Here is a 16,790-nt window from a genome sequence, read left to right on the forward strand (position 1 = left end):
TGATAGTTGCAAAATAGGGCAATGGTTATCCTTGTTAAAGGATGGACGAATTCAAGGATAAGGATATCCTTAAAATCGTCCAAGGTCCAAGAGATAGGGGTTTTCAAGGCTTATCTTATGGTTGCTTGATGGGCAAGTAACTAGATATGGATAATGACTGAAACCCTAATCCCAACCCTATATAAAGACCCCTAAGGCCTTAGGATTTCGTACACTTGATCCCTAGAGCATCTAAGGACGAATTTCTACTTCTCTCCTCTCTCTTTATACCTTCTCCACTTGCTTATGGTGTTTGTAAGCCATTAAAGGAGTGACACTTGTGACTCTAAGCCTTCCAAAGTCAATTCAAGGAGGAATTGGGATTGTTATTGCTACATAACAATCAAGGTAATATCATAAACCGATTTATATGTTAATATCGATTTCCATATGCTAGAATTAGGGTTTATAGTCTTGGATAACTTGCATGTACAATAGAGAAACCTAGATCCAAGCATTAGGGTTTGTATGAGCACATAGGATGTTCTTATAGCCAAAACCCTTCAAATATAACCTTGGAATTCAACTTTGCATGATTATTAGACAAACATAGATCCAAGGTTATTAGGGTTGCATGTACACTTAGGAAGTGTTAGAATGCTCAAAACCCATCAAAGATACCATCAAAGTGCACGACAAGAGAGGTATGAAATCATCTCCTCCATGATAACAACCCGAATGAAGGATGGTGAAGCCATCACGGGCCACATGCAGAAAATACAAACATTTGTGGACCGTTTGCTGAAGCTTAATGTAAACTTCCCCGAGGAGCTTGCAATAGATATCATTTTGCACTCTTTACCCTTGTGCTATGATCAATTCCACATGACATATGACATGAATAAGGAAGAGGTCACACTCAGCAAACTTCAAGGACTCCTAAAGACCGTGGAAAGTGGTCTTAAGGGTAAGTCGGGTGTTACTCCTACTCTTACCAACTCCGTCCCTGTCATGGCAATCGGGAAATGGAAGGGTAAGAAGAGGAAAAGTCCCTCGACGGGTACCAAGGGTAAGACCCTTGAAGGCTCCTCTTCTAGTGGAACCAAGAAAGGTTTCGTCACTCCTTCTGCTGACCCAAAAGAGGCTGAATGCTTCTATTGCCATGAAAAGGCACATTGGAAGCAGAACTGCCCAAAGTACCAGCAAGATGTGAAGGATGGGAAAGTTAAACCCAACCATGCAGATATTTACACTATCTTATCTAATAACTCACCCAATTCAAACTCTTGAGTCCATGATACCGGTTGCGGTATTCATATCTGTTCTGATTTGCAGGGACTAAGAAGATGTGAGAATGTGGAGCAAGGAAGAATAAACTTGATCATGGGGAATAGGAAAGTTTCACCTGTCACCAAGATTGGAGTTTATACTTTATCGCTAAGTAGTGGGTTTAGTTTAGATTTGAATAAATGTTGTTATTCGCCAGAAATGGCAAAAAATGTTATTTCCTTTCATGCATTGTACAAACAAGGTTTTACCTTTTCATTTGATAATGAAGTTGGTTCGATTAATGCTTTCTTTAATAATGCTCTACCTTGTGATGGTGTGTATGAAACTGTATATGTGGTTGATAACTTAGGAAATAATGTATTGTGTATTGATTCTGTTAATGATAATAACATGGATAAAGCATCATTATGGCATTGTCGTCTTGGACATATAAGCAAGAAACGCATAAGCCAACTCCAAAGGGATGGAGTCTTGGAGTCATTTGTCCTAAAGTCAGATGATAGTTTCCAATCATGCTTACTTGGAAAAATGACAAAGTCAACGTTCACAGGTTCTTGTGAGAGGGGTGAAGGTTTGTTGGATCTTTTACACACGGATGTGTGTGGACCCTTCAAACATGCCATAAGGGATGTTAATCGTTATTATTTGAATTTCACTGATGATTACAGTAGATATGGATATGTCTACTTAATCAAGCATAAGTCATAGACTTTTGAAAGGTTTAAAGAGTTTAAACAGGAAGTCGAGAACCAATTGGGCAGGAACATTAAGATGCTTCGATCCGATCAAGGTGGTGAGTATCTTAGTTCAGAGTTCCTCGACTATCTTAGGGAATGTGGGATTGTCTCACAATTGACACCTCCCAGGACACCGTAGTTGAATGGTGTGGCTGAGAGGCGTAATCGAAGCTTATTGGACATGTTTCGTTCCATGATGAGTCGAGCTTCGCTACCAATCTCATTTTGGGGGTATGCCTTAGAGACTGCCGCCCATATCCTTAATTTGGTCCCTACAAAGAAAGTTGCCAAAACTCCTCATGAGATGTGGACTGGAAAAGTACCCAAACTATACCACATCAAGATTTGGGGTTGCGAGGCTTTCGTGAGACGCGAGACTCATGATAAGCTCGAACCTCAAAGTGAGAGATGTATTTTCATCGGCTACCCACATAAATCCTTTGGTTACCTCTTCTACAGACCTAGTGAAAATGTGGTCTTTGTAGCTAGGAGGGTTGTCTTTCGAGAGAGAGAGTTTATAAGCCAAGGAAACAGTGGGAGGCAATTTGACCTTGAAGAAATTCAAGATTCAAGTGGTGAAGCAACTTCAAACCCTAGCACTCAACCTGAGGAGGAAACTCATGTTGAGCCTTTGCTTTAAGCATGGTTAGCAGATATCAAGGGAACCCTGGCAAGGCACACTTGACTGTGGTAAAGAATATCCTCAAGTACCTACGGAGGACTAAGGACTGGGTCCTTACCCTCGGTGGGAGTGATGACTTGAGAGTTATAGGGTATAGTGATGTTAGCTTTCAGACTGATAGGGATAATTTCCGCTCTCAGTTAGGATGGGTCTTTAACTTAAACAAAGGAGCAATTTCTTGGAAGAGTTCCAAGCAAGAGACAGTGGCTGATTCAACTTGCGAATCAGAGTATATAGCAGCAAGCGAGGCATCAAAATAGGCGATATGGCTTAAGAACTTCATTGGAGACCTTGGAGTTGTACCAGCTATAAAGGAGACAATGGAAATTTTTTGTGATACTGAAAGTGCAATTGCCTTAGCCAAAGAACCAAGGGATCACGGGAGATCCAGACACATCGAAAAAAATACCATTTCATCAGACATCGAATAGAAGAAGGAATCCTCGTGGAAAAGAGGGTATCATCGGATAAGAATCCAGCAGATCCCCTCACGAAGGGACTGACTCGGGTTAAGCATCTCCAACATGATCGGTGCATAGGCCTGAAGGATGATATTAGTTTTAGTAGTTAGATAATTTGAAATTTGTAAAGTGTAATTGACATTGGATGATGAATAAAAGTTGTATTTATTTATGAGTGAAGTGTTGCTATCTCTTGTCAATCGTTTACTATATTTATTTTGCATGTTTTGACTTCCAGAATAATTATGTTTGGTATATCATATTATTCGAATTTCCACAGCCGGTCATATGTTGGAAGAAGGTATGAATCGAGACTGTTACGAGTTGGTTGCAGAGTTCTAAGTTGTTTGACATAGCTACAAGACTCATGAGTGTTCATAAGTTTTGAGCATTGGAATCAACCCATGCTCACTGTAATCACTTCATGGAATTTATCTCGAGTGATCGTGAGATGGTAACATCATATAAGTCTTCAAACCTAGAGATATGATTTGTTGCCTATGAATTGGTTATGCATTGATTGTATGAAAACGCATTTGTAACTCGATGTTATAAAACGTGATTTTGTGTATAATTCAACAAGTAGTAGAGCAAACATATGAGTCGAAGTTTATCTGTTCCTTCTTGGATTAGAAGCTGATATTTGGGCCCCTCGATGATTTTGTTTTGACCTATGTATTGGGCCCGGTCAGAACCGAATTGATGTGTTCAATCTAGTTCTATTTCAAACAAATCGGAAATTGGGAAACAAACTGTTGGACAATAAGTAAGACATTGTTCCATGTATTTGTCCGGCTGATATCTAGAACAGAGGATTATATGATCACTTATCTTAAATGGTGTATCAACATCTTCTCAGTTCTGAGAGACCTTGAAAGAGCTACGATTGCCGATCGGTTCTTGAAGTCATACTTGCAATTATAGTTATTAGACTTATCCAAGTGGGAGACTGTTGGATAAGGTGTCTAAGTCCATAACTATTTCTGGTATGTACATGACCCAACCCGGCATGGTCCATTTGGGTTGCATGGCATTATGCATTTGGATAGACTAAATGAGAGAAATAACATTTGTGGTTTATTAATATATTATAAGTTCTAATATATTAATAGTATCATTTAATTAGTATTGATCAAGAATTAATTTGGAATTAATTAAGTGATCAAAAGATGACTAATTAAATATATGGGTTGATTATGTAAATCATCCATAACCTGTATAGTGGGCTAAAAGGCTCCATGGATTATCAAGTTGGGTTAAACCCATAGGATGCTCCATGGGAGTTACAAACCCATGGGTCATGGAAATGAAGAGTCATGACACATTAGGGTTTACATGGTGTAACCCTAGATGTTTCACACTATGTTAGGATCATGTTATCTACCGAAATAGGCTACACCAAGATCATAAGAGGGATACGCCGATTTTACAAGTGTGTGCATTCTCTCAAAAGTCATTCCAAAAGCATTTGGTGTTGTGTGAAACATTTGAGGCATCACTCTTGGGGTGCTAGGCTCACAAGGTTTTCAAGGAATCAAATCAACTACAAGGTATGTAATTCTAGCTATCCTTTTAGGATAAAAGTTCCCCATGTATGCTAGATAGGATTATGAACCTTGGAAATCATATTTTGCATGTATTTTAGACAAACGTAGATCCAAGGTTTATTAGGGTTGCATGTACACTTAGGAAGTGTTAGAATGCTCAAAACCCATCACATACAATAAGATCACATAACAACTTGACACATTAGATAACAAAACGAAGGTTTGATATTATTCCTTGAAACGATTACATAGGTGTTCAAGTTCAACCTATACTATGCCTCTAATAGGCTACACCACGTGGTACTATTTACACGACTACTTCATAATCCTCATTCCTGATCCCTTTCATTTCCATATTCTTCATCAAGGATCATATGGAACGCTCTTGCCTTCGGTTTCGGTGGAATGTTTGGTCATGCCGCCTCTTTTTTCGTTGGGTGGTCCTTAGCAACGTGCCCTTCTTCACGGCATTCATAACACACCCTTTTGTTGGTGGTGCACTCGTTAACGTAATGTCCGGTCTTCCCACACTTGTAGCAAATCACTTCCTCGCTACATTTCCCGAAGTGCTTCTTCTTGCACTTCTCGCACCATTTCACTTTGTTTCCTCCTCCGCTGAACTCATTTGAACCAGACTTGATCTTCTTATTGGGCCTCGTAGACCTCTCAAACTTCCTCTTTTTGCCAACCTCAATCTTGTTGGCAGCTCTTCCCTTAATCATATCCTCTACAGACTTGGTAGCCCAGATAGCTGCCTCCAGAGTAGGTGCCTGCGCACTGGCACCGCGTACTCCCATGGAAGTCCCTTTGCGTACTTGTCGATTTTTGTCAGCTCATCCGGAACAAGACGTAAGGCAAACTCCATCTTCTCTGTGAAGTTGGTGGTGTATTCATCAATTGACATGCTTCCTTTCTTCAAGGTCAGGAACTTGTTCTCTAGCTCGAGCAGGTTTTGGGCTGAGCAGTATTTGCATTTGAACTGCACCAAAAACTATGCCCATGTCAGTTGCAGGGGCTCATTGGGGCTCAGAGTCTTCCCCAGGGTATTCCACCAGTGCATAGCTCCTCCTCGGAATTGACATACTGCAAAGGTGGTCTGTAACTTGCCTCTGCAACCACACGTCATGAAAGCTAACTACATCTCCGAGATCCAATCCATGACTCCGATCGGATCTTCCTTTCTAGTGAAAGTCGATGGCTTGCAAGTCAGAAAATCCTTGTACTTGCATCCATTCCTCTCGACTCCGTCATACTGGTTGTTTTGCCGAACTATTGGTGGGTTGGATTGACCAACGGTCCCACTTTAGTTCCCTCCTTCTGATTGCCCATCGTTCAATTCGGGCTGTTCAATTAGCATTGTAGGTTCATCCCTATTTTCATGCCACATTTGCCGCATCTCTTCCCGTTGATCAGCCAACATAGCCCGTATCTTGGCTTGTACTCCGGCCATTGTAATTGGCTTAGGAGCATCTGCTACAACAGGTATTTGTTTAATCACTGGTGGTTGATTCCTGTTCCCATTTGCATTCCCGGCTCCACTAAGGGTTCTTGCCATTTCGATCTATATACCAAATCAAACGTTCGGTGTGCAATGACGAGAATTAAGATAGGAAAGATTTTATTTACGATCGATGTGTAATTTTCCTTATTCATCCGAAAAGTTATATTTCAGCTCTAATACCATAATTAAACGTTTAGAAATCTGAACACATAGAGTTTCTAGATCCGGTCCGCAACAGACGATAGATCCGATCATAATGCATATCATAAATCATTTAGCACATAAAAGCATGTTAGGCATTTTCCCTAAATTAGCTAGTGCTTGTGTCTATTCAGGTGCTTTACCTAAATTTTATTAGACACACTCCACACAATCCTTGCTTAGCATTCTAAGTTTAAGTCTAGAAATAAATCCATATTCCTTGTTTGCTTATACTAATGCTCTGATACCAACTGTGACATCCCCATTGTTGCGGCCAGAAAAGACCGATTTTGTTTATGCTTTATAAAAATCAGAGTACCTCTTTTAATAAAAATGTTGCAGAATTTGTTCCCAGTAAAATATGATAAATACGTTATCAAAGCATTTCGGAAGAAAAGTATTTTTATTCATTTTAAAACATTTGGGATGTCATCGTCAATACAGAAACATAAGCATAAACAGAACTTACATTCATTATCACTAGTGATTTATATCTCGTTAATCTCTCAGTGTAATGTGACTTCATGTCAATACCTATGATATAAACAAACTGAGAGGGTCAGGTTGGGAAACCTGGTGAGTACATAGGGTTTTCAACCTACAATAAATAAGTTTATTAACTTTATCAAACCAAACAAACCCGATTACCCGTTCCCGTTATCCTCACTTTACGTCCCTAAAACATCTAACACAAGGGACCTAGTCTAAGGGACTTTCATCGGTGTGACAACACATGCTTCGGGGGTTCCTTGGCAATTCATGTCAAATAAGGCAACCATGTGGGGGATGGAGTACTGCTGGTGAGCACACAGTTCAAATAAACACACAGTTCAAATAAACACCTACAGGTTGCGAGCCTGCTAGCGTTCCACTAGACTGTCTAGAATAGTCTGTGGTCGTCATCTATACTCTGCTAGATGACTAGATCATCAATAACATCTATAACGAGGCCTCTCATTATTTTATTTGGTCACACAGCAACTATTACATCTACCCATGTTTTACCCAACACATTTTGTATATATAAAATACATATACACATTAAATCATTTAAAACATGTATAAAATCGTTCATCCAACATAGATAGCAAGTATACATATAATATGCACACACAGCACGCAATTTATATAAAATACTTCTTATCTATGTGTAAGATGAAAGTAACTATACACTCACTTGAAAAGGTGGCGATTCCGAACTCAGACAGCACTCCGCTTCTTAAAAATAATTTCCTTCCACGAAACCTACTATTATTACCACTAGAGTTTAGTATATTATTCGCCGAGACTAATTAATAGTCTAGCTATTATTACTATTATATAAGCGTTAAACAATACTTATATAACCCATAATAATAGCCCAAGTACTTATTATAAGTTCCTAATAACGTTACTATAATTAAATAAAAGCTATATTAAAAATATCCACTACTAGAAAAAAGGCCTTTTACGACGCGCAAACAATGACACGCGCTGATAGTGGACACGCATTTCCGCGTGCCCTAAAAAATAATGTCAGTTTTGCAAATTTTGAAGGATAGAAGACATGCATTTTGTGGCGCCCTAAAATTAATGTCCAACAAAAAGAAATTAAAAACACGGAGGGCACCTATCCTAAAGAGCGTGTCGTGTTACCTTGTCGCTTTATAATTTTAGTCTGAGCGCGCATTTTCGTTTTTTAATAGCAGGGGGAAATGAAATCGAAAAAATTAAAAACCCCGCCTGTTGCGTCTCCTCCTTCCACAGGAACGCTCACCTCGATCAGAATCACCACCATCCCTCTCTCTCTCTCTCTCTCTCTCTCTCTCTCTCTCCTCCTTGGTACATACCACCACTTTGTTGTATATGGAATGTAATAAATTGGGCCAAGAAGAAAAGGAAAGGTCGATTTCTTGGCTGACAAGCCTCCACACAGTGATTCCTCTCAATCTTCATCCTCTCCATACTGTTTCTCCCCATTCTTGCTTTTAATGAATCAAATATCGCCGAAAAATAATGTTAAGATTCAAGAAATCGTCCCGAGAAAAAACGGCCCGTTGTGGTTGGCGTCTTGCTCCGCCACCGTTGGCAGCGTCGTCCCTAACTTCTTGATCGCCTGAAGTATCATCTTTAGGTAACCTCTTCTCTCCTTCACATACGTATGCAAATGGAGTATGTTGTTTACAAACAACGATTCACCTTCTTTTATTCCTAGAGATTTTCTCTCGTTAGCATCGCCGGAGTGGCTGGCCCTGGAATAAGTCGGAACTGTAGTTCAATTCTGACGGTGTGTCCCGGTTTATTACATTCCATATACATTTCCTTTCCTTCGATTCTAACCCTAGTTCGTCCCCCCTACTTTTCCTTCACAAACACACATGGATTATTAGTTTCTTATCTGTTCCTATGGGGTTCACGAAGCGTGCTTTATACATCTAGGGTTTCTGAGTTTCGAGTATTATGCACACAAATGTCAGAAGAAATATGGTCAACCAGCTCAAATATGGTCTGAAATCTTCATCGTTGTACGCCACGACTTCTTCATCGAGAGAAATATTGGCTCCTTCTTCATCATTAATCAGCTATTGATATCTTGTAAGTTTAGAGACCCAATTGCTCAATAACAAACACATGAACATTGTTCTGCTTCTTTTTTCGTTTCTTTTTAATTTTATTTAATTTGATTTATAACTCTTGAATCTATCCCCATTATTCGCCCAATTACTTCTAGTTGTCAAAGACATGTTTAACTGCCTAAGTCATCAACGAACAGGGGATGCCCAAACGACTGAACCATGGCCTGTAATTGAAACAAAAACTGGTAATTTTGATAAGCTAGAAGTTTTCCAATCCGTTACACACACACACACACTTATTTCTATTTATTTCCTTCTTTTCTTTTGATTTCACGTACAGGGGCTGTAGTAAACATAATATTTTTTCTTTTTCTTTTTGTCCTTTCTATGTGATTTAAGGTTCTGTTACAATTGCTTCAACAAATGAGAATGGATTCATCAAATAATATGATTCAAAATAAAGAACTTTATTTATCGTGTAATCATATTTTCCATTCCAATGGCATTTCAGGATTTAATGAACCCCTCTTTTTAGTGTAATTCCTTTCTCTGGTGCAGGGACTTTGGATGGGGATTATAGGTTGGGTACACATATCTTGTTCATGTCTCATTTTTTGTAGCAATGTTTCAACGATTAGTGTCTCCTCTTTTAGACGGTCGATCTGTTTGTTTAGTAAATTGACTGTTCCGCCCCTCATGTCTATGCGTGTGTTGATGTTGCTCATCCAACTTGTGTTGGAAACTACTTGGACAGTTTGTGGTCTTAGCAGCAACACCACAATGCGTATCTGTAGAAAACCAAAAACAAAAACAAAATGAATCATAATTGCAAAAGGACCTTATTGCCCCTCATTAAGACACATATGAAAAAGACCAAACTACCCTTAACAGTAACAAACATGCATGAGAAGGATGATTACAGCCATGAGCATAACAACAAAGGAAAGGACATGATTCTGAGACTTGAAAGATGCAAACAGCTTTGGAATGGAATCTCTTAAATTCGACGTAGTCCCAGTCCCAGAAGAACCGCCACTGCTGACCTGGTGTCTCACTTCCTGGGACACTGGAACAGTCTGAGTCATCATTGTCATGTCCCCATGATGACCTGGCGTTTCACTGGTAGCTGCTGGTGCAGACCCGAATGCCAGGATACATCTATCTTCTTATCTTTTAGATATCAGATGAAAAGTTTAACAACTTTTTCAATCTTCAGGATGGAGAATCTTGATGGAGTAGCCTTCATTCTTCATTATGCACTTGTTTCCAACCTCTATTTCATCTCTCAGGCACCCATATAATTATATTTATATTTGAATTATTTTCTTTATCTGTGTTGCTTATATTATTTGCTTGATTGGCAGTTATTACACAGAAAATATAGTGGAAATTTCTTGGTTGATCTATTGGGAAAGTGGAAGGAGTCTGAATACTTTGGACAATCTGTCCCTGTTGGTGGCATCGCTTACTATGTCACTGCACCTTCAAGGTAAATGTGATATTATTTATAATTAAGACTAAATTAGAAATATGATCATTGTGCTTGGTCCAAAATTTTAATGTTATCTTTATGTTTTCATTTTGTTGCGGATACCAACCATATAAAATGACTTGAAAATTTGGGCTAAACTAGCAATTTTTTGAGTAAAGCACCAAATGAAATAATAACATTGGGACAATTTGAAGATTTGGAATGAAGTTGTGATTTTGTGTAAAGCATATAATTTAGTCGTGTTATTGTTTTTGTTTGTTTTGAGTTTTGAGTGGTATAATTAATAAATAATGTGTTGTGTTGTTTGATGGATCAGTTTGGCAGATATGGCAGCAAACCCATTTCATGCTCTTTTGTACTTGGTGTTCATGCTGACAGCTTGTGCTCTATCTCTATTCTCAAAAACTTGGATTGAAGTTTCGGGATCATGTGCTAGAGATGTGGCGAAGCAACTTAAGGTATGGTAATCAATCATTGGGATTTGAGTAAAGAAATGATATGTTTAATCTGATAATATGATATGAATATGAATGTGAATAGGAGCAACAAATAGTCATGTTGCTGAGATATAATTTTGGATCAAACCCAGCAGGTTCTTTTAGCATAATGCTTCGCTTAGGATTTGGACAACCTATCAAAGTTAATTGGGCATATGTCACTGTACAAAGGGAGGACATATCAGGTATAGGACTTAATACCCTTTTTGGAATAATTTATATACCCATATTCTTTTCTACCTTCTTAATTTCCTCATGACATTATTACTTTCTTCCTTTTCAGGTCATTATAACATATTTGTTGGTGATCTTAGCCCTGAGGTTACTGATGCTATCTTGTATTCACGCTTCTCTGTCTATTCTAATTGTTCGTGAGTACATGTTTCATCTATCTATACATACATACATATAAGTATACATATATCTACATTCATATACACATATATGTACTTTTTTTTTTGCTTAATTAAAGGGATTTTTATGCATCTCTTCCATAATTATACCCTTACTAATGTTATTAGAAACAAAGTAACTTAAAAATTACAAATTAATTGACAAATTTCATTCTTTTTGCAGGTGTGTCATTTTTTTTTATCTATTTCATGCAAACTGGTGGTGTGAAATACAATACAACTAATGTTTGTCTCACACAACAAACAACAAGTGCATTGCCATCAACATAATTAATATATTTCAAAGTATAGAAGGTTTAAATATAATAACCAATATTCATATTTTTCTTTTGTACATTATTTTAAATTTATTATTAATCTCTTATTTTAAAATGGAATAATATAAGTGAGATAAATGGATGCAGGGGAATATTGTGTTGATATTGTGTTGTAAATTTGATTTGTTGATGAGATGAGGGAATATTTCTTGTCTTATGGAGTTAGAAGAGGAAAAGAAAGCTCAAGCTAAAAGAGATAACATGCTGCAAATGCAAGTGTTGCATTCTTCATTTGAATTGTTAGTTGTACTACTAATGATGGAAGCTGCTAAATAAAGGAAATGGAAGAAGCCGCATGAAATAGATTTTTTGTATGAAACACAGAGTAGATTAGATGAATGAAAATTTATATATTGTAAGAAATAGAATTGTATGAAATTAAATTTTATGCAATGGATTGTATTTTTTGCATATGGTATTTTATTTCTATTATGAGTCATTAAATGCAAATTTAATTTAAAAATTAATAAATATATAAATATTTTTTTTAACATTTAAATTTACGATACGCAAAAATGTGTGTCACATTCGTTTATGACATGGCCTTTCTTGACAACGGTTTTAATGATACGCATTGCGTGTCATAAATGCGCGTCGTAAATGCGTGTCGTCTATAGACGACGCGCAAAAGTGTGTCGTCTCTCGTTATGACAGGGCCTTCCTTGACGCGCATTTGCGCGTCGTCTGAGCGTTTTATGACGCGTAATGAGCGTCGTAAAAGGCCTTTTTTCTAGTAGTGACCGTAGGCATAACTCACTTACAGTGGGTTTTATAGAAAATCGGGCTTTGCTTGGAGCAGCGTTCCCGAGATGAAAAGCTCTTCTTCTCGGAGCTGTCGAGCACTCCAGGGCTTCCGCCTCGTGCTAGGGAGGTTCCCTAGGCTTTTCGGGGGGTTTCGGGGCTAGAGAGAGGTTCTAGAGAGAGAGAGGGAGGGAGTAAATAGAAGAAAGAATGGGAAAGGTGTGAAGAAATTGAGGGTGGGAGAGGTTCTATTTATAGGGAGAAAAATGGTTGAACTTGGTGCCACATGTCACCATCTAGTGGCAAGACTTTAGGAGAAAGCAATGACCAAGATTGTGCCACATCACCCATTTTCGCACAACACACTTCCGACTTCTAAAATCCGTAACTCTGACATACGACCTCCGTTTTTGACGTTCTTTATATGCACGCATAGGTAAAAATAAGATCTACAACTTTCATTTTGACTCCGTCGGCTAATTCTCGACCGATTTAAATTTAATAGTACGATGAGATTATACTGTTAAATGTCCGCGTAAAATTCATAACTTCTACATACGCACTCCGTTTTCGTCTATCTTTTTACCGTTGAGTTCCTATTAATGATATCTTAAATTTTCATTTAGGTTGCGTTGACCAAAAACCGGTCGAACTAAAATTCGAGTTTCGGGTCGTGCACTGCTATGCTAAATCTTAGAAAAATCATAACTTCGTCATACGAAGTCAGAATTGGGCGTTCTTTTTATGGACGCTCTCAGATTATCATATTCTACTACTTTTGTTTAGATTACTAAGGCTAAAAATTCATCTACCGTAAATTCACTATTTATGCCTCCCGGTGTCGTACCGGTTTTGCCGTAAAACTTTGACGGACTATAACTTCTTAGTTATAACACAGATTTCAACGTTCTTTATATGTATGGAACCCTTGAGACGTATTCTAGAACTTGGTTAAGATTATTTATTCTAAATAATCTTTTGTCAAAGTCGTTTTTGACCCCTATTATCTCTAAATTGACTAGCCCGGATCTACGGACGTTACACATGATAAACTCAACAAGTCCACTTTGGAACTCGATGAGTTCATGATGAACTCCACGAGTCCATTGGTTGGCTCAACGAGTTGGAAAGTCTGTTGGCAGATTTTTGGTTTTTTTTTTTTTTTTGCCTGAATTGGATTAGGATCATTGTCATGAACTGTTTTGTATTATAAATTCCGATTTTTCTGATATGGTAGTGATTATCCTCATCCAATCAAAAGATAATTGTCAAATTTTAAGATAATTACTAGTTTGTATGATAAAGCTAATTATTTGTTATTTTTGATTTGAAATTATCTTGATATATGAGGTGTATTAGGTCAAATTGGTAAAACATAAAATGATTATTTTATAAGTTAAAATTTGATCAAAATGGATTTGAAGAGTTACAAAACTTGCCATCAAGTTTTGGAATTCAAAAGATTTTGATAGGTTACAAAACATGCCTCAAGTTTTGAATTTGAAAAGTCTCATTTGTGAAACATTGAATTCTAAAACCCTAGAATTTTAAATGTCTAAAACACATCCTTTTGGCTTCATAATTTAAATTTAGAATTAAAAATTATAATTCGTAAAAATTTAAATGGACACAACTAGAAGGAATAATTATGGTTTTATTAATAATTAATTAAAAGATTAATTAAGAGAGTATTATTAAATCCATAATAACATGGTTTAAGTTTAATTAAATTAAGAGTATAATTTGTTAATACATTAAACCACTTAGTATTTTAAATGTATAAAATACACCCTAATATTATATAAAATTAACAGTTTAATATATTATATATGTATAAGTTGAAAGTCAGTCTTAACGTTAGTATGCCTCATTCACGAAGTTGGTCTATAAGGGGTGTTTAAGGAAATTGCCTATAAATTGGTGATTGAATTGGTGTCCACTCTCACCCACCGCACTCTTGACTAGTGGAGGGTCGTTAGCCGAACGGGTAGGATAGGACACAACTTCCATTAAAAGTATAATGAAATAAAGTAAGTAAATACTTTTATAAATTTCCAATCTTATTTACCTAGGAAAAATGTGAATTTGGTGCTAATCCATAAAATTGCACAGTGCACCTTGTTGGACGTTAATGGAGCGTGTATGGTTAACCGACACACTAATATGGGACTAATAAAGGATAGCAATGGGTAGCTCGTAGTTTGTCATAAATCAATTGAGTGTGAGTGGTTAACCGGTACATTGATTAGGTGATAAATGACTGCGAGAGTACCAAGCTAATTTGCATCGTTATTCACACCTTGTTTGTGATCCTTGGTATCCCAGTCAAAAACTTGAAGGGTATAATCGAGATTAAACATGCCATTAAAAAGTTCAATGAATCTCAAAAGATGTAGTAGTTTCATTCAAAAGTTAATTCTTTTAAATTTCGTTTTCATGGTTGTAATGCCCCGACTCTCAGGTATTAATCTTTACAACTTTATTTATTGGAAGGTCTACTCAACGAGTTGATGCCCTGACTCATCGAGTAGGAATTTTGAGGCCACATGTTTTAAATGACCAACTCACCGAGTCGGAGTCATGACTCGACGAATTGGATCTGAAGGATGAAACCCAAATTTGCAGGGTTTTGCACCCTATTTAAAGGGTCATTAGCCTCCCTTACAGCCTCTTGTGAGTCCAAAAACCCTAATTTGTGTGTGTGCCCCATTCTTGTGTGATTTTCAAGCTTGGAAGGTGTTTTGCTAGGAGAAGACTTGAAGTTTAAGAGGATTAGTGCAAGAGGAGCTACTGGATCTGACTCTTCTGCTTCTTGACATCAGTTTGAAGGTAAGAAGTCGTTACCTTGACCTTCTTTCCTTCTAGATCTCATTTTGTTGAAGATTAGGGCTTTTCTAGCATGTCTATGTAGCCATTCTTAGGTATGGTCTAGGATCTGAAGTTGCAACTTCAGATATGAACTTCCCTTGGTCTCTAAGTCTATAAAGTTACCAGCTTTAGCAAGTATGAACCCTTTTTTATGAGTTAAACCCCATTTCAAGCTTAGGTTTGACATTCGAAGTCTTTAAAGCCTTGTATGCACATAAGGTTTGCAACTTTACGTTATAAACATGCCTTGGGAAGCTTGATCTGCAATATGGAGCCTTGGAATTGCTTAGAAAGCATCTGTATTGAGAAAGGACTGAAGGGAATCGACGAGTTGCATGGCGAACTCGGAGAGTCCAATGAAGATTGTCGTGCAAGGACTTTTGCATCGACTCTGCGAGTCAGAAGGATGACTCGACGAGTCAGCAAGTGTTTCAACTACATTTGGGCATGCATGAACTCAACGAGTTTTAGGGAAACTCGACGAGTCACCTGGGGATTTCACGACTTCTCGAGTTCAGGAAGGACTCGACGAGTCAGTGAATGGCACTCGACGAGTCAGGTCAACATGGACTATTGACCTTGACCATTGACTTCGACTTTGACCAAGTGTTGACTAGTTGACTTCTGGGGAATTTTGGTAAATTGGAAATTTATGGAAAAGGTCTTAAGGTAAATATAGGTAGTGGAGTTTATGGCCGTGGTTCGAGAGTTTGAGTTATCGCTTCGATTTGATAGTTGAGAGGTGAGTTATCCTCACTATACTAAGGCGTCAAAGGAACCAATGTCGGCCCATTGGATATGTTATCCTAGCAGTTGGTAGTATGTTGAGTATGAGTTAGTGTTGCATGTTAGTTGCTATGCCAGTTAGGTAGATCTGTAGGACTACTTGTATTGTTATGTGATTATCTGTATGCGCATTAGTTGTGTTATATGTCGACATATTGTGTGGGATGGGTTGAGGTTATACTGCTCCGTGCGGTAACCAACAAACCCTAGAGTATTCCAGATATGAGCTGAGGGTCGGGTGGGGCATGCCAGACTCATACTGAGGATTCGGGAGCATTCTAGATACGAGCTGAGGGCCGGGCGAGGCATGCCAAACTTGTACTATGGGCTCGAGAGCATTCCAGATTACGAGCTGAGGGCCGGATAGGGCATACCAGACTTGTACTGTGGGCTCGGTGGCAATCCAGATGTTAGTTGTGGGTCTAAAAGGCAATGCAGACTCACATTGTGGGCCTAGGGGTAATCCAGTCTGTAAAGCTGTGAAACCAGTACATGTTGTTAGTTGTATATGTGTTATGTGCAGTGTATCGGTATTTTGGGGGAACTCACTAAGCTTCGGGCTTATAGTCTCAATTTTGGTTTCAGGTACATCAAATGATCACGGGAAGGCAAATGCATGATCTTACATCTTCTCATGTTTATGACTTGTTTTTATGATACTCTGATGTTATACTATTTTGAAAACAAGTTTAATAATGAATGGTTTGAAATGTTTTGAAAAAG

This window comes from Lactuca sativa, chromosome 3 (genome assembly GCF_002870075.4).
Source record: "Lactuca sativa cultivar Salinas chromosome 3, Lsat_Salinas_v11, whole genome shotgun sequence".
In the NCBI taxonomy this organism is placed as follows: Eukaryota; Viridiplantae; Streptophyta; class Magnoliopsida; order Asterales; family Asteraceae; genus Lactuca; species Lactuca sativa.